We start from the raw sequence: 18,888 nt of genomic DNA, 5'->3' as shown, positions 1-18,888 counted from the left end.
TTAGGTCTAAAATCTTCAGATTATTATTTTCAGACTAAATGTTGTTGTCTGGATTATGTGCAAAATGGGGAAGACAATCCATGTTATTTCCATATTATAACTGAATACGGATGAGTCAGATGATTACTGTTTTCTAATAACTACATGCCTTTTGTCTTTCCAGATTTATATAGCACCATGTTGATTTTAGGATCATAATGATTTGCCAAGGACCATTTTTATTATTATAATTTAAAGACAAGGCCCAGAAACTGGATCTCAAGACCAATCTCGAGCACATAGAAAAATTTAGTTCATAATAGATTAATAGATATAGAAACCTAAGGTAAAGAAGATGGAAATTATATTAAATTATTCCAGTAAAAACAAATATATATATATATATATTGTCATGCTTATTCAGAAATAAACATCTAATAAAATCTACTAAAATTCTCAAAGAAATAAAAGGTTATACTTTTCAGTTTGCACCTCCCCCTATTATGAATATCCCAGGATACTGTCAAAAAAAACCACCAATATAAAATTCCTATTTTTCAGCTGGGGTAAATTTTGAGTGCTATCTTGCAGAACAGGAAAAGTTTGGAGCATTACTGCAGTTGCATAAGCCTTTAGTAGCCTTCATGGGTGAAATACATTGGTTTAATTCCAACATGTCTAGCTAATAAGTGTTCAGAGTAGTTTTCTTTCTACTAGTGTAGTGTGCAGGTGTGTCACATCCTGTTCTGATGTGACTAGCTGAGCACAAATGCCTCCCATAAAATTCATCCATGGCTGTAGCAACTGTAAATCCAATTACCCCAAAATGGCTGTTGTACTTCTGAAGTTCAAGCAAACAATGCCAGGGGAGTGCTCCATGAAATCTTTTCCCCCACATCAGGAGTCTTTCATGAAGTACAAAGAACAGGTGTGCATGTGAGCTAAGTTGTCTCTATTGTTTTACAACAAGGCCTCTCATTTTTTTGTACTTCAGCCCTGTGTCCATTAAATGTAATTCAGTGGGATCATCAGAGCTTGAAAGGGCAGATCAAACAGCACAGAGAATCCCAGCTGTGCAGGCCCCAGTTCAGAGTGAACATTAACCTAGGCATTCAGCACTAATTTATCCTGCTTGATACAGGTCTATTTCTGTGTTGTATGTTGGCTCCGTTTGTTCTTTTTTACTTCTGAAAAAAAGTCATACAGATAGGTAGAGAGAGAAAGATTTATGTATTTATATGTGGCAAACTAAGGTAATTTTTATATATTTGCCACACAAATATATGTGGCAAGGAGAAATATACATCTATCTCCCAGCACAGAATATGCACAGGACTGCACAGGACTGGACATGCACAGGACTGGACTAGCATCTCAGAAGCCCCTTCAGAAGAGCAGGCTATTTCTGTTATTATTATTGTTGTTGCTGTTGCTGTTATTATCAGTAAATGCAATGATTCTACAAGCTTGTATTCATGTCTCTGTGGTACCATGGCTGAAACCTGATGGCTGAAGCTGAGGATTGTGGTGCAAGCACATTTTTTAGGCAGAAGATGCTGATCAGTGATTGTACTTTAAAGGTAAACAGTGAAACAGTGTTGAGTTGAGTTTTTTCCTTCCTTTTTAGTCCACTGTTAGCTAAAGTTCCAAGCAGGGCTTCTACTAGCACCTGAAGACAAGTGATGTGCACAGAGTAATGTTTCAGATAGGCTGCACCTCATGTGATATAACTGTATGCATATCTCTCCATTTTGCAGTGTATTTTTTTTTCAAAAGCTAGTCAAGAACCAAAACCTGCAATTATCCCTCAGGTAAAGGAAGGAAACAGTACGGGGATTCGTGTCCATGACGATCATTGCATAAATTGTTAAATTATGGACTTTCTCTCATCCTGTTCTTTGCTCTGTACCAGATTGCACTACATGAAACATTTTGCTGTTTTGATTTTTCCTAAGTACCGAAGTTTATTTTGGATCAGTGAGGTGAAAAACCTCTGAAAGGCTCATGAGACTCCCTAAGCCCAAGAGTCCAGCATTTGCACCTGTCAGGATCACAGTTTCCTTCAACAGATTGCTAACTTGGAAATTTAGCAGACACATTTCCGCATTTATTTCCTTCTCTGCCCTAACATGAAAAGAAGCAGTATTGTGTAGGTAACGTGTAATCAAAGGTTTCACTTGTCAGATTAAGTGGATTGTGATTTTTTTCAGAAGTGAAAGAAAGCTGCAGAAAACTCTGTCTGCACTGCACAATCCCTCAGGTACATAGAGACAGTAGTCATCTTGTCTTAGAGAATGTTAGAAGGATTAAAAGACTGCATAAAATAGTGGGGGGAAAGGAGTTGCTCTGATTAAGGAAAGCAGTGGTTGCCTTTGTGTTTGTTTAAATCTTTACAGTCACATTAAAAGCCTAATTACTTTTTAGTTAAGGATTCAGGTTGTACTGAGGAAAAGAACTATGAAGAGACAAAACTAATTAATGCAAAATATTCAAAGTCATGGAGCACAAAAACTCTTCAATGTCCATTTCCCTCAGACACATTTACATTACTGAAAGGTACATCCAATAATATCACACATATTTCTTCCACTGAAGTATTGCAACACTACTTCTTTTCTCCATTCTTCCTTAACTTCAGAAATAGATCTAGTATTTAATTTTTATCTAAAATATATACTTACAAAACAGAAAGTTAACAGATCCTGGGATCTGGACATTTACAGCGTGTATCACAGCTACAGAAAGATACAAACATTTTTCAGTCTGGAGGTCAACAGTTTAAGAACCTCCTAAGCTCATTAGCAGTCCAAGTTCTACAGTTAAACCCTGCTTTGAAAATCAAGAGAATAAGATCCTGAGTTTCACCAAAAAGTGGAGATCAGACTCCTAGGTCACTTACAGAAATCAGGTATAACTTTATTTGTATTTTTCAGAAATATGTGCCTGTAGTCATGAACCCTATTTGAAAGCAATACTGGGTATTACTGGAAAGTAATATGAGCCTTCAGAAACCTACCTGCTTTTTAGAATACAGAGCTTTGGCCTCAAAGCATCTTAACCTCACCTACAGGCTGGCTACATCTGAGTCTTGCTTAACTTGATGCTGCAGTGTGAAAGGGCCATTTGCTTTCCATTCTATCACAAAAGCTCAAAAGCTGCTCCAGTTACTGTTTGGCCATAACACACTGTAAACCAAAATCACAACCAATAGTCAACATGAACGAGTGTGAATGAAACACGACATCGCCTCCCCCATTGCCTTCTCCCTTTGGACAACCACGTCTTTGATGTTATCTCAACAACACTAAGGAAGAGAATTGTAGGTGCCCCACAGCAGCTCATCATCTCAGAATTACATTTGTGCTGAGCCAGATCCTCCAGCTTTCGTGTGAGTTTATGCTGACAGTGCAGAGAAAAGCAGCTGCACAATAATGGAGACTCCTGCCCTACATTTCTATTTCTAGCTAGCCCACAGGAACCATAAGAGGATGACCACATCAATCATAAACAATCCAATGTATTTTGATGCATACTATGAAGTTGGATGAATGTTGCATTAAAAAAGGTTGTGCCTATTTGATAAAATAGAAACCACGGATGCAATTACTTTCTACTTCCTGAATATTCAGTAGTTATGTTGTGCTGTTAATATGTTCAAAGGATGCACATGTGCATTGAAACATTTACAAGCACATTTGTGCTAATATTGATGGAGATAACAATCTCACTGCCCTCTTGACATCTCTTCAACAAAATTCATTTCCCCAAATCAGGGGACAGAGACAATGGAATGTGTGTTTCTTAATCACTCTTATACAATGAGGTAAAATGAGGTAATACAATAAGGTAAATACAATGAGGTAAATACAATGAGGCAATACAATGAGGTAAAATGATCATGAAAGCTAAAGATATTACATAGATTGTTAAACAAAGGAAAGCAGTAAGGGAATTACCAAATATCCAATAAAATATAAAGGAAATTCATAGGTGAAGCATGAAAAAATATTCCCTAGAGTTAGTTGACACTTTACCATTCCAAATTTATCATAGTCATATCAAAGACCTTGGAAACTTATCTTCACTTTTTATATTTACAATGGGTATCTAAAGCAGCAACATACAGTGAGGGGAAGTCTCAGTGTCAAGCAGCTTTTTTGTCCAAAATGAGCAAGTGAGGGGAGTAATAGGATGAAGCCAATGTAGATGCATTCCGTAGATGCTCACACTGAATCATGTTTCTCCAGCACTGTGGAGATGCCTATTACAGGATGGCTCTCCCCAGCTTTGCTTGGCATGGACAATGGTGGCAGACTGGGATTCAGACCAAGAAGCAGAAAAGTGCTCACACCTGCCAGAGTACGCTATGGGTAATTGACAAGTGGGCAAGAAGAGAAAGCCCCTCCAACCTCATTTCCTCTGGTAAATAGATGCCTAGGTAAGCTACAGAGAAGTTATTTGTTCTGGGAGTCCAGCTACAAAATTAGGAAACCCTAGGCTTCCCAGCTCCCAACAAACAGTGTTTTCTATTAAAGCATGTTTTTCCCAAGTGCTCTTTTAAATTAAAACAACACTGAAAACCTAGCTCACAGCGTGCCACCTATCAACAGGCCACATATCCATCCCATCCATCTTTCCACCCCGAAAAAGATCTTTTTTTGAAAACTATATTCCTCTGTGCCTTTGAATACATAATCTATAAGAACTGTGAAGGGAAGCTCTCAGCAATAGACTTGCATCAAATGTGAGCCCTGCATTCATCATTCCTGGCCTCTGTTTCATCACTGATTTATGCAGAGGTGTACAGAAGCTACACTCATTCCTGAGAATGTTGTTCAATTGTCACTGGAATCAGCAAGAAGCCTTGAAGAATTAGGCATGGGCAAGTCTTCTGGGAAAGGTGTTTTTTGCTAAAGAAAGAAAATTAACATGGTAAACTGGCATCCAAGTACAATATGAACCATGTAGCATTTTATTTCCTAAATTGCACATTTCATGCTGCCTACCAGCTTTTAAAGGTCAAACATGTAAACTTAAGAAGGTGTGTGAGTGTATACTAGTTGCAAAGCTCTTTTTTTGTCAGCTCTATGAAGCAATAACCCATGAAATATAGTTAATATCTCATGGGCACATTTCTCCATGCCTGCAAACATTTAAAATTGCACTTGTGGTACATAAAAGATTTATAATGATCTCACCCACAAATATAAATTTTATCCCACATAGGACAAAAAGACCTAGAAGCAGAAGCAGTGAACAGCTGAACATGAGCACAGTGTCATAAATTCATAACACTTACAGCTTTTTAACAACCAGTCATAAATGTGACTGATTTCAATTTAATTTATTAGACTGAGATAGAACCAGGAATACCTCCTCAAAACTGAGTTTTAAAACAGAGTGAGTACAATTATGGCCTTACTAGGATATTAGTTGAGGCAAACAGGATTGGGTTGGCCATCTGGAAGGTTCCTGAGCCATGCTGCATGTACAGGGTCAGACAAGTCAGAAAACTGGAGCTGAGTGGGCTCCACCAAACTGCAGTGGAGATCCTACTACCACTCCAAGTCAGCAGCACGTCCCTTCCCAGCACAAACTACCAGAAAGGGACACATAAACACAACTTACTGTCACCTAAACTGAGGTTCCTCCTATGGGTACAGCTGGGCAATAGATGGCCAAGTCATCCATCATGGTAGTGTTGGGACTATTTCTCGTGCAGGTGAAAATCAGATTCATCTCATCTCCATTGCTCCATCACATCCCCCAGATATTCACACAAATCACATGTATTTAGGCAGTTTTGTTTGGACTGGAATTTTTTCTGGCCAGTATTTGGAAGGAAAGGCTATTTGGGTAGGGACTGGAAGATAGGAAACAGCACCAACCAAGAAAACAGAGGATGAACGAAGAAGTGAAACATTCTTGCTGGAGCTTGATTCCTCAGGCATCACTAGAACAGCTCGTGTAAATCAGATGCCATATGTTAAAGATGTGATGTTACCTTTCTCCCACAACTGTATTGTTTCAATACAGAATCTATGGTAAAAAAAAAAAAAAAAAAAAAAAAAAAAAAAAAAACTGCATTTCATCTATTTCATCTACATGAATCTCATAAAATCTCCAAGACAAGCACTGCATTTCATCTACATGAATCTCATAAAATCTCCAAGACAAGCCCTGATATCTAACAAGTCAAAAGAACTGTTTATTTTCTTGGACATAGGGATTAAATTTTATTTTGAGTCTGGCAAGAGGAAAATTTTTTAAATACCCTGGGGAGTCAAAGTTTGCCTCAGAGTCTCTCTTTCTGCACCTGTCAGAAATTTGATTTATGTATTTTTTCTCTATTGTACATATTGGCAGCTTGGAAACCTAACAAACAAACAACTTGTATATTTCTCCTGTAACTTCATCAGGATAAAAACAGAAGGGAGAAAACATGTTTTACTACCTAAGTCTTTTGCTTCCAGCTTTATCTTATGCTGCACTTGTTCTTACACATGGAAGATAACAAACAGTCCCTTGTGTTGCCTATGTGTATGAAATTGAAGGCAAAATATTATGCCACAGTGTGAAGTTTTAATATTGTGCCTATTAAAACATCAAAACTAACTCAATATAGAAAAAGGCATGGTGAGGTTAAGCTGCAGATGTGTCCCTAAAGGTATGAACTAAGGAGGACATTTCAGTCTAATTTTTAAATGTGTGTTGATAATTAAAGCGCAGTTCTTTGGGTTTTGAAGGATAATATATTTGCTAATAGGTGGTGGCTACATAATCTGAAAAGGTTAAAAGTTTTTATTTTATTGATTTTTTTTTAATGTAAAGCATCTAGATTTTCTTATCAAGAAACTAATTGACCAGTTATGGAGACAAAGCTTCAAAGAACTGACAGGTTAGTGATATTTATTATTTATGGGTAGGTACCTTAGACAAACTAAATGTAGATTATTGAAGAGACACATGATGATCAATGTAAAATGTAATAGTGATTTGAGTTTCTTGTATAAAGTTGTACAGAAATAACTGTCATCAGTCCTGGATCAAAAATTAATGCTGAATTCTCACAATGCTTATAGTAAATGTTACAATCTCAAAATGTTAAAGCTGTTTGGAAAACAACAGAGATAATGCTTACAAGTTCTGTAATAAAGAATAAAAAAGTGGCTAAGTACCACCAAAATTCGGTGGTGTCAGCACTGGGGTCTGAGGAGATAGATGATCTGTGCCTTAGGAAAGGTATAGGAAAATAAAAAGGCAATGCCAACTGGCAGGAAAAGCCTAAAGAGCTTGCAGAGCTCTTTGCTTTAAAATAAAGTGGTTAATAAGAAGATCTCCTCTGTCTCTGTACCACACAGAAATCACAGCAGCAGCCAAAGAATCCAGATAGATCCTGAACCGAGGTGCAAAATTGCAACAACCAGAAGTTCCAGTTATGGCCTAAAAAAATCCCTGATCTGATAAAAGATATATACCTGTCTTTAAATACACATTTCAGTTTCTATTTCTGAGACCATCATATTTACTAAACAATTGTTTCAGGTTTGGGGAACAAGAACACCTTCGTCTCTGAGAAAAGCAAGAGAATCAATATGCATTCAAGAGTTTCACTATGAAGCAAAGATTTAAAAGTGTAGAACAGGATTTTTTTTGTTTAAATAAGAAATAACATTATCACCCAAAATATCTCACTTTTCAAAGAAGGCAAAGTAGCCTCAAAATGTTGAAGATATACCACTGGAAACCTCACCTATGACCATTAGTGGGATCTTTCACACAAACACAATTTGGGCTAAGCAATACTCCATTTATCTGACCAAGAATTAATTTGGAAGCTCTTTTAATTTTCTGCATGTATTCTATGATTGCTTTTTTTCCTCCAGTTTAAGATGAAGAGACCAAACCATGAAGAAATAGAGTTGTTTGTGGAGCTAGCACATGTCAGTGATCTGTGTTTTGCCCTGAGTATGTTTTCTATTCCAATGGTAGAGGTGCAATTCTTTCATTTTCAGCTTCATCACAAAAAAAAAAAAAAACAGGAAATTTAACTTTAAGAAAGAAGAACTGGAAGACTTTTCTTCATCTGCATTTAATCTTCCATTCATGACAGCTTGGATGTTAAATTTACCATTTCCTCTTTTAAAATAGAGTGACCCCTAGGAGAGAGAAAGGACAGGTATTTATATCTTAATAGATGCCGGGACACAACTCACATTTGCACTGGTGCTTCAGCTATTAACTAAAAAATAATATTAATTCCTTAGAGGCTGAGAAGAGCAAAGGATAATCTCTTCTCCTTGAATCATTCGCTTGGACAAATGATTGAAGAAAACTGAAAAAGAGTTTTCTGTGGTTTTAGTTTTTCATGTCAAAATATAGTTAGTCATATTTTTAGAGTATTTTCAATAAATTCTTTTAAATATGACAGTTCCAAAACCACAGTTATGATGTAGGCTCATTTCCATTTGTATCAAGGAAGTAAATGTGACCATATTCAGGTAGCTTGTAGCAGAATTTCAAATACCAGAGCATCTAGAGCATCTACCTTTAAAGGGTTTGGCAAGGCATCATTGCTTACTGAATCTCCGTTCACCCGTGGGGAAACAGCAGCCACAGCCACCAAATTGGACACCCCTGTAGACAGTCTGAAGAGCATCTCATGTCTGCAGTCAAGATTTATTCAAGAAGTTTTGTATGTGCCAATGTAAAAGTAAGAAATTCCAGAAAGGCTTCAAAACTGTAAATATTAAGGTTATCAGAGCTAAACAATTAGCAACTGAGTCACACCAAAAGAGCAGTTACTCATGTGCACAGTACAGTTTCAGTAGCAGATCCTAAATCTGACCTACTATAGTAATTAAAATGTTCTCTCTGCTCTTTCAGAATATTATACAATTGTCATCAATGTTTACCCACCCCAATTAAAACAAGTATTCATCTTTGCACTCCAATTACAGGTAGTAGAACAGCTGTGGAGTTGTAAAAAAGATATAGTCAAACAGTTTTTCAGTGCTGAAGTGTTACTGTTTTCTTATTTTTTTGGATGCATAACTTTACTGATCCTGTGATGCAAACTTTAAGCTGAACTAGTTCCCACTTTGACATCAAAAGGATAATGTATGATTTTAAATGATGTTTGACAGCCTAGACACAAAACTTCCCAGATAAGAACTAGGGAAAAAAATTAACATTCATTTAACTCTTCCATAGCTCTGCACATTGCAGCTGAAAATTCATGCAAGCCTTTTGTCATCCAATGCAGAATGTATTTTACTTTTCTCATAGTCCCAAATTCTGCCAGATATCGTCCATTTACCAGAGAAGGTAAAATAGATTGGGAAGACTTTTAAAAAAACTAGAATAAATTAATTAGTTAATTAGAAAATTAATTAATTTTCATTGCTTTCTCTACTATCCCAGTACCTATATGCCTTTCATGTGCATATTTATTGTGGGACCTTTTTATCTAAAGATACAAAGATGTAAGCCCAAACACTAAGCATATCACATCTATTGGTGATCATTAACCCATATTTTGAATTTACTTGATCTTCTTGAGCTTTTTCCAGCATTTTTTCATTTTATTTGGAGACAAAATCGATGGTATGCCAAACTATCTTTTTTCCATGACACACGAGGCACCAGCTAACTAAGAACTGAAGACTCCAGGGTCCAGACATTTTTTGATCTACAAAATTACTTCGTCCATACAAGGAAACATGGACCAGCACCTCAGCCAACAACTAGGAAGCAATAAGAAACACTGAAGGTGGTGGTGATGATGAAATTCATGAGATGTTGGTTCTCATCCTGGATCTGCTACTGGCTTATCTTACAATGAAACTGGAAAAAGAAGTTAAAATGTTGCACCCTCTTCAAAGAACAAGGAGGTCTTTGGGCAAGAATAAGCAAAAAGAGCCAGATATAACCATTATTCTGGCACAACAGCCACACAGCCACTGGAACATATTGAATCACATGATCATCATGTATCATTTGAAGAGCTATCAAATCACAAAGCAGCTACACCCTGAAGAAATAGCTTTAGTCATCACATTGCTCCAGGATACCACAAGGGTTTCTAAAAGGTAGCCAGTACTGGGGAGGTCACCAGCCTCCTCACAGTTTGACAAAGAGCAGGGGCACAGGTGGCTCTGAATTGACACCAGAGTGTATATACACAATGTTGCTCTTGACTATGCTGTCATTTTTCTCCTTGTGCTGATCATTTTCATTGTCCAGAAACTAACTTCCTACTTCCTTCCTTCCTTCCTTCCTTCCTTCCTTCCTTCCTTCCTTCCTTCCTTCCTTCCTTCCTTCCTTCCTTCCTTCCTTCCTTCCTTCCTTCCTTCCTTCCTTCCTTCCTTCCTTCCTTCCTTCCCTCCTTCCCTCCTTCCCTCCTTCCCTCCTTCCCTCCTTCCCTCCTTCCCTCCTTCCCTCCTTCCCTCCTTCCTTCCCTCCTTCCCTCCTTCCCTCCTTCCTTCCTTCCTTCCTTCCTTCCTTCCTTCCTTCCTTCCTTCCTTCCTTCCTTCCTTCCTTCCTTCCTTCCTTCCTTCCTTCCTTCCTTCCTTCCTTCCTTCCTTCCTTCCTTCCTTCCTTCCTTCCTTCCTTCCTTCCTTCCTTCCCTCCTTCCCTCCTTCCCTCCTTCCCTCCTTCCTTCCTTCCTTCCTTCCCTCCTTCCCTCCTTCCCTCCTTCCCTCCTTCCCTCCTTCCTTCCTTCCTTCCTTCCTTCCTTCCTTCCTTCCTTCCTTCCTTCCTTCCTTCCTTCCTTCCTTCCTTCCTTCCTTCCTTCCTTCCTTCCTTCCTTCCTTCCTTCCTTCCTTCCCTCCTTCCCTCCTTCCTTCCTTCCTTCCCTCCCTCCTTCCCACCTTCCCACCTTGCTCCTCTTAATCTGTCACAGTATGAAGAGATTTCCAAACTGCATGGAGAATACTCTCAGGGTAGGAATAAACCACATCTGAAAAGGTAAGCATTTCTATTTTTCTTCTTTAACCATGTAATTACAAACAGGAGAAAAGGTGTATTAGACATATGTGAGATTTTGCTGTTTCACAAATGCTTTTCTTCACCTTCCCATATGCACAGTAGGCTTCCAACTATATTTTAGTCATCTACCCCTTGGCTTGTGACGAACAGTAAACCAGTCTTACTGTTCTGAAAATGAATGGGTAGACCCACTAACATTAGACAGACCCTGGCTAATGTAGACCAGAAACAATAAAAGTCCATGCAATTTACTGCTGGTTTAATGAAACATATTCACACTGAAGAAACGCTACTTCTTTTCTTTTACCGGCTCCACTCACTTTATTACACAATCTTCTGTGCCTGTGTCATTAAATTCACCAACTTTCTGGACCATAGCCTCTACAGACATCTTCCCTTGGTTAATGAATATCTTCCAGACAACATTCATTTTACTGACATCCATAAAAGTCCAGGGTTATTTGCCTTGCAAAAGTTAGATTTTATTGGCTGTGTATGCTTCAGTTAGTTAATTAAGAAGTAACCAGCAACAGCCTTGGCTTATCTTGATTTTGAGAACTTTGTCTGGGTCAATTTCCAGTGCTTTAACACATCAGTTTAGCAGGATTTTTTCTCCTGCACATTTTCCCACAGCATAAAACAATGGCTAAAAATCATTTACTATTATTTCTTTCTATTCTAGTCAGGCCTGAAGTTTCATACTCAACTGTGCATCTCATATATCTTCCAATACCATGACAGAAAAAGTCCATGCTTTCCAGAAGCTCACAATGCAAAAAAGTGACAGCAAAAATTATATTATTCATGAAACATTGACTGATAAAGTGACCTACTCATAAATAAAATTTAGAGCCTGTAGAAAAGCCACAGAAATCAGAAAAAGTTCGAGGGCTTTTCTTCTGGTTTCTATGTAAATAGACATCAAATGTTAAATGGATTTTAAATCCTGTAAAGAAAGTTCATAATGCTGTATCTAAAAAACAGCAAGCATGTTTTAGGCATCAAATATAATTTGTTTGGTGAGGTTTTTTCCTCCCATATTGGGTTTATTCACACCTCTGAGTATTCACATATTGATGATCAAACAAGCCTAGTAACAAAGCTCAGCCTTATTGAGTCTTCATGGTGTTCATTCAGTGATGAAGAGACTGAACTAAACAGTCATTTTTGATCGTTGCTCTTGATTATGATGTGATGTCATTGCAGGATCAGGCCTCCAGGAAGCTCACTCCTCTCCTTCAGGTACAGTGCAGGCGATTAGCAGGACTGGGATTTTTGCATCAGCCAGAGGTCAGGGCCAGTGTCTGAAAACAGAAAACCTGTTTGTGGCAGGGATGTTTGCTAGCAAACATATAGTGAGACACAGCAAATACCCATGGAGGATGAGGGTTGATCTATTCATCAAGAGTTTCCAAAGGCCACAGGTCAACGGGAAAGTATTTGTGATTCAAAAACCGATATTTCACTGTTTTCTGACAATGCAGAAGAAAATACTCTTGGACACATCTGATTGCACATTTTTAGCAGCTTTTTCATTTGGAACTCCCATCCATATGTGAAATGAAGGGCCATTTTCTATCCCTATGAAGCATATAATGGAATATTTGTCTGTTAGGCAGGTGACCCTTTTGCAGATACTTCTTGAACAAGGGTATTATACATACTGCATAAAATCCTTCATACTTTGCACAGAGTGATCTTTTTACAATACAGATTTTGTACAAGGCTCATGGAGTAAAAGCAGAGGACATGGGACACATTCAAAGCCCTCCTCTAAAACACATGGTCCATGGTATTCTGTGCTGTCCCTACAGCACCATCTTCTCCAACCCATTTTAACCTGATGATCTTTGCAATATAGAAAGAATCCAAAGGTTTCCATTATATCGATCTTGTTCTTATTATTATCTCTTTGTAAGAAAAAAGTAAATTTGCTGATCACAATCAAAGATCTCCATGCCTCTCCTCCTTGACTTGCTTTTGGAAAGGAAAAAATTCAAGCAATGGATATTTTTGCCTATTTTACATTACTCTAATTTAGAATATTTTGTTGAAATACTGCACTGAACAGGAAGCCTCTCCCGGTCCCCTGAGGGCATTTGTGATGCATTGATATACATGCTAAAGAAAGATTTGTGTTCCACATGGACCACAGCTTCAAAAATAGCAGCATCTCTGCAGTACAAAAGGTGCATTGCTCAGAGGGAATGTTCTGCAGTCAATCTGATGACTTCTGTGACCTTTTTCAACAAGATGAGGAAGATCATAAGACCTATGCATTGCCCTCTTGGTCCCCAGCCTCAGAGCTGTCAATGCCTTGGTGAAAGCTGTAGCAGCATATACTTCCCTTGTAGCAGTTGCTATCTGACACAAAAGATGACTTTGAAGACAGAGCCAGGCCAGCCACAGTGCCAAATCAGCACAGGGCTGAATAAAATTTTAGACTGATAGCTGTGTTCTGATAATTGCAAGTATTACAATATTTCCTGAATTTATCATTAGAAAAAGTAAGTCTGAAAATAATGATTCCTGCATGCAGTGGTCCAGAATTTTAAAAGATCATATAAAAATTGTAGCAATCATTGATTGTACATTGAGAGTGAAAGCTGTTTAATGTCTAGGAAGAACAGCTAAGACATCTGGGTTGTTTTCTAAGCTCTGCCACAGATTTTTTGCATCTCCTGGGGATAGCTACTTTAACTGTAGAAAACTGCTCAGCAGCTTCAGCCTGCGGTGTTCTTTGGAGCCCTGGACCTTCTCTCACTAAGAATGGGGATCCAGCTGGGACACACTCGGGCTCTTTTATGGCCTTCAGGGGAAGAGGAGATTTCATTGTCCCACACAGCTTGGAGTGAAAGCAAAGAAATAATCCAGAACCTGGTCAAAGTGTGCCTAACCTTCTCCAGTACTGACCTCATCTAAGAATACAAGGATAGGGGAGAGGAAAGATGGGAAAGGCAATGTGAGAAAAAAAAAGATAGAAATAAGGAAAGATAGGAAAATCTCCAGCTCCAGTGGGTCCTAAAACACTTAAAGTCTTCACATTTAAATTACTGTAAAAATTAAAATAATTATTGTCTCCATATACTCAAGGTGTTGCTGTGTCTTTGTGGTTTATGCTAAGGGAAGAATGTGTTGGCTAAAACACATTAGGAACCAATGCTAAAGAGTGGCTTGCCTAGTTTGAAAAGCAGAAAAATAAGGAATAATACACCCTCAGAAAATTCCCTTCCTTCACTTGCCTGCTTGAACTGTGCCCACAAAACCTGTACAGAGGTCTGAGTAGTGTCTTAGATTCTGACATTTCCAAACTCTCTGACAGAGACAGAAAGCAAAAATGCCACTGGAAGAGGAGTATCAACAGAGGAGAGAGGAATACAGGCAATTAGGCCTTCACCCTGACACATTTCCCCAGGGAAGCAGGCTCAGCAAAGTCAGAAATGCTTGAGCAGGGTCTAAGACCCCAGTGCAGAAAGCTTTTAAACAGGCATCTTTGATTTGAACAAGACTTGACCAGATATTTAAACGCAGTTCGATGAATTGATGCTTGATGAATAATCGCAGAATCAGACCTTTACATTATTCAGTTCAAAGCTGTTTTTAAAGACCCTTCACTTCAATGTTTACAATGCTTTCTTCTAGAAACATCACTGTTCAATATAAACCTTGTTTTTTTTCCTTACAGTGGCATTAACTCCTGAAATTAAATTAATTAGTTGCTAATTTTCACTCTGTAAAAATGTGTTGACATAAGGAATAAATAGTGGTTGGGTCAGATAAATAGTGAAGCATTTACCTGACCCCAAACCATTATTATAATTAGCTTCCTCTGACACATTACAGTGTGTTCTTCAATCTACCACTCACCAAACATCCAAAAGGACATCCACAAAACGGCACCAGTTCACAGTTCCTGGCATACTGAGGAGAAGTGCTTTCTGTCCCACACACAGCATAGCAGAATGTAGTGTTAAGTCTTTGCAAGGCTTTAAGCACTGTGAGCATGGCTGTTCTTTCAAGATCTACTGTTTTTCTATTTTTTTAAGCAACATTTTACAGGAGAGTTGGACATTCAATTTTCTGTCAGAACAAATAAAAAACTTCAACACCTCAGGAGCAACAACAGCAACAAATATCTAACACTCATACAGAACTGCACCCACAGTGGAATCCTACAAGCCAACTGTGTATCGTGCTTATTGCCCTTTGTCATGAATTTCCTCTTATTTGAATATCTGGCAGCATTATGGATGAAAAAAAAGATTCAATTTAAAGAAGATTATCAGCTGTTCTGAGTTTTTGAGTCAAATGCCAGATCTTTCCAGTTTTCACTATAAAATACAAACAGGTTATTTTTATAATCTGAAGAATTCTGGATTGTTTTTTTCTCTTTTTTTAAACAAAGGAATACATGATGTCATGGACAAACAAATATTGTGTTAGTTTGTTTCTAATAACGGACACATTTTTTAAAGTAAGGATAACAGGAAAAAACAAGATAAAAGGAAAAAAAGATGAAGTTAGTGTTGAATGAATTAATAGCAGGCAGGTGGCTGGGTGGGTGTCATGGCAGATAAACACTGAGATGAAGCCAAGGTAATTATAATTATAATCTGGCTAGTAATGCTGTCAGCTGAGGGTGTATAAAAACCTCAGTAAGTTAATACAGAGATGATCAGATCAACCTCCTTCCTGCCTGATCCCACAAAACACAATCTCATACATTCAAACTGACATTTTATGCATTTTTATTTTCTGAGTATTTCATGTATATTTTAAGAGAGTATGTTTTAAGAGCGCCATTCTATTGTAACCAGAGTTTAACCAACTTTCCACTCTCCTCATGAAATCCTGGAAAACATGAGTATATAATCAGCTGAGTCTCTCCTGACCTCCATGTTTTGCTGGACAGAATTCACCTCTTTCTATCATCCTTTTTCACAGGCTTTGTCTCCTCACTGTGCTATTCACGGGGGTATAAAATGCTCAGGCAAACAGAAGTCAATGGCAGATGTGTCGGCAGCACTTCTTTCTGCAATTTTACTAAATAGATGTAGTCCATAAAAATTATGTTCCTGAAGGTGACAAAAGATTTGTGGTAGGTTGACCTTGGCTGGGCACCAGATGACCACCAAAGCTGCTTTATCACCACCCTCCTCAGCTGGGCAAGGGAGAGAAAGTATAATGAAAGCTCATGGGTCAAGATAAGGGCAGTGAGAGATCACTCACCAGTGACCATCATTGGCAGAACAGACTCCACTTGGGGAAAAAAGTTTAATTTATTACAAATCAAACCATGGAGAAATAAACCCATATCTTATAACACCTTTCCCCCAACCCTCCCTTTTTCCAAGGATCAGCTTCTCGCCTGCTTTCTCTGCCTCCTCCATCCCAACAGCATAGTGGGAGGGGGAATGGGGCTGTAGTCAGTTCATCCCATGGTGTCCTTTCTGCCCCTTCCTCCTCAGCAGGCAGACTTATCTTCCACTGCTCCAGCATGAGGTCCACCGCACAGGAGAGAGTCCCCAAAACTTCTCCAATGTGAGTCTTTCCATGGACTACAGTTCTTTATGAACAGCTCCAGCTTGGCTCCCTTCCATGGGGCGCACTCCTGCAGGAACAGGCTGCTCCAGACTGTACCCCACAGGGTCCCAAGTCCTGACAGCAAACCTGCTCCAACATGGACTCCTCTCTCCACAGGAACATAGGTCCTGGCAGGAGTCTGCTCCAGTTCAGGCTTCCCATGGGGTCACACCCTCCTTCAGGCATCCCCTTCTTCTCCATGAGCCGCAGGTGGATCTGTGCTCCATCCTGAACCTCCATGGGCTGCAGGGGCACAGCCTGTCTCACTCAGCTCTGGCACCTAGAGAAGCCCGTCCCCCTCCTTCTGCACTGACCTTGGTGTACATTGGGTTGCTCCTCTCACATATTCTCACTCCTTCCTCCAGCAGCTGTTGCACTCCAGTTTGGTGGGGTTTTCTCCCGCTTCTTGACTATGTCATCCGTGAGACTCCACCACCATCACTGATGGCCTGAACCTTGGCCAGCAGTGGGTCCATCTTGGAGACCACTGTCATTGGCTCTGCCAGACATGGGGAAGCTCCTGGCAGCTTCTCACAGAAGCCACCTCTGTAGCCTCCCCCTCTACCAAAACTTTGGCATGCAAACCCAATACAAGATTTTATGTAAGCAGTATTTTAAAAAGGTATTTCTTTATTCAAATGCCTTAAAAATCTTATGGGACTCATGTTTGGGGCATGGCATGTTTTCTGGAGGATGAAAGTGAGACAGGAAAGCTTTCCTGCTCCTGTGTGACAGGCAGAAAATGCTTTTACTGTGTCTCAAGAGTCTTTTATTATTTAGAGACCTGAACCTGAAAGGTGCTGAGTGCTCTCAGCTCTCATTGACTTCAGTGTCACCCAGTCCTCAGTCAGCTTCAATGGGATCTGAGGGAACACCACATCCCATAGCAGATGTTCACCCCACAGAGCATCTCTGCTAGCACACCCCAAATACAGAAATACCAAAGCCTATTTGGATCCAGCAGAGCTCTTAGATATATGCTTGTCTCTCCTTAGCCTAACGCTCTTCAGCAGGATGTAGCTACATGTCTAAAAATCAGTATGTGTTTAAATATCTTACCTTCTTGAAAGAAGATGGCAGACTTTTTTATTTTCTGTGAAAGATGTGACAATGTCCTTTTAAATAATATCATATTTTTAAAAAAATGCAAAAAAACACATAGTAAAATATATTCTCAGCAGATAAATAACCTGTACAAATCTCTTGTCATTTTCTAAAGCCATCACAGTCCATTTTTGCTGACATACACTTTGCCTTCTTTTGTTGTGGCAGGGATTCTCATGGAGAAATTGAATAAACCCCACATTTTTGTTGCCCCAAAGGAAATGTCTTTGCTTAGGAAAATGCCCCCTCACACACCATCTGACACTGGCTTTCCAATCAAATATAAAAAGCAAAAGCAAACTGTCCCTACCATCTGTGACAAAGTCCCTTTAATTCTTCAAATATTTCTCTGTAAAATGTGGATATTAGTAATAGCCACGCATTTTGCTGCATTTGTATATTAGAGCTGTTTTCTTTCATTCCTGATTGAGACAGAATCATTGTATTATTAACCCAGAGAAGTTCTCTGTGCTTTTTAATTCCAGAATAATGAAACTCATTGGAACTTGGCGGCATTGAGTCTTGCTGACTAATCATTGGCATTGGCTAATGGCAATTTTTAATCAAATCTTATTATTAAATCAGAATATAAAAGATTTAGAAAATGCAAGGTTGCAGCTAGAGGTCATTAGTCATGAGCACAAGAAGTAATCAATACAATTATGGTTGCTCAAATTGTGTTGGATGGGCCAGGTGGCGCAGTGTGATAATGCGTTACCCTTTCACCCCGGCTGTCCTGCCTGCATCGCAGATAGTGGCGAGTCTGCTGCCTCCTTCTAATCTCTGGTGGATGCTTGGACGTGCAGAAACCATTAAAAGGAATTCAACAAAGTGGGCTAAATTCAATTCCTGGTCACACTGGTGTAAATTTTCAGTGCAGTTATTCCAGATTTATTCTTGTCCCAATGCAAAATGTTTAGCTATCTCTTTTAAAACAAAGATGTTGCTTTGGATAATAGGGATGAGATGGAAATGCTCATTTCACAATGCCATCAACAGCCTAACCTGCTGTTATTCACTGTAGTGCCAGTATGAAGTAACAAAAATAAAGTCATTGCAGATTTATACTAAAGCTAACGAATGCAGAGCTGGTTGTTAAGCAGTTTCTTGCAGTTCCTTTCTGTTATGAGAATGTGATACTGAGGTTGCCTTATTTTCTTTGTCTTAGGAATATATTTAAGAAAGGATCCTCAGGAAGAAAAAAAGGGGCTAGGAAAGGCTAAAAATTTTCAA

The 18,888-nt window shown here is 38.9% G+C and overlaps 1 long non-coding RNA gene across 1 annotated transcript in view; it reads left to right on the top strand.

Moving 5' to 3' along the window:
• The first annotated feature begins 10,866 nt into the window (after positions 1–10,866).
• Positions 10,867–18,888, top strand: part of LOC137470328 (uncharacterized) — a 20,770-nt gene continuing 12,748 nt past the window's right edge. Inside the window, exon 1 of the long non-coding RNA XR_010997004.1 lies at positions 10,867–10,947. This is a non-coding gene — a long non-coding RNA (uncharacterized lncRNA). The remainder of the gene's footprint in view (positions 10,948–18,888) is intronic.

Source organism: Anomalospiza imberbis, chromosome 3, assembly GCF_031753505.1.
Source record: "Anomalospiza imberbis isolate Cuckoo-Finch-1a 21T00152 chromosome 3, ASM3175350v1, whole genome shotgun sequence".
Classification (NCBI taxonomy): domain Eukaryota; kingdom Metazoa; phylum Chordata; class Aves; order Passeriformes; family Viduidae; genus Anomalospiza; species Anomalospiza imberbis.
This window is presented reverse-complemented; position numbering and strand designations above follow the sequence as displayed.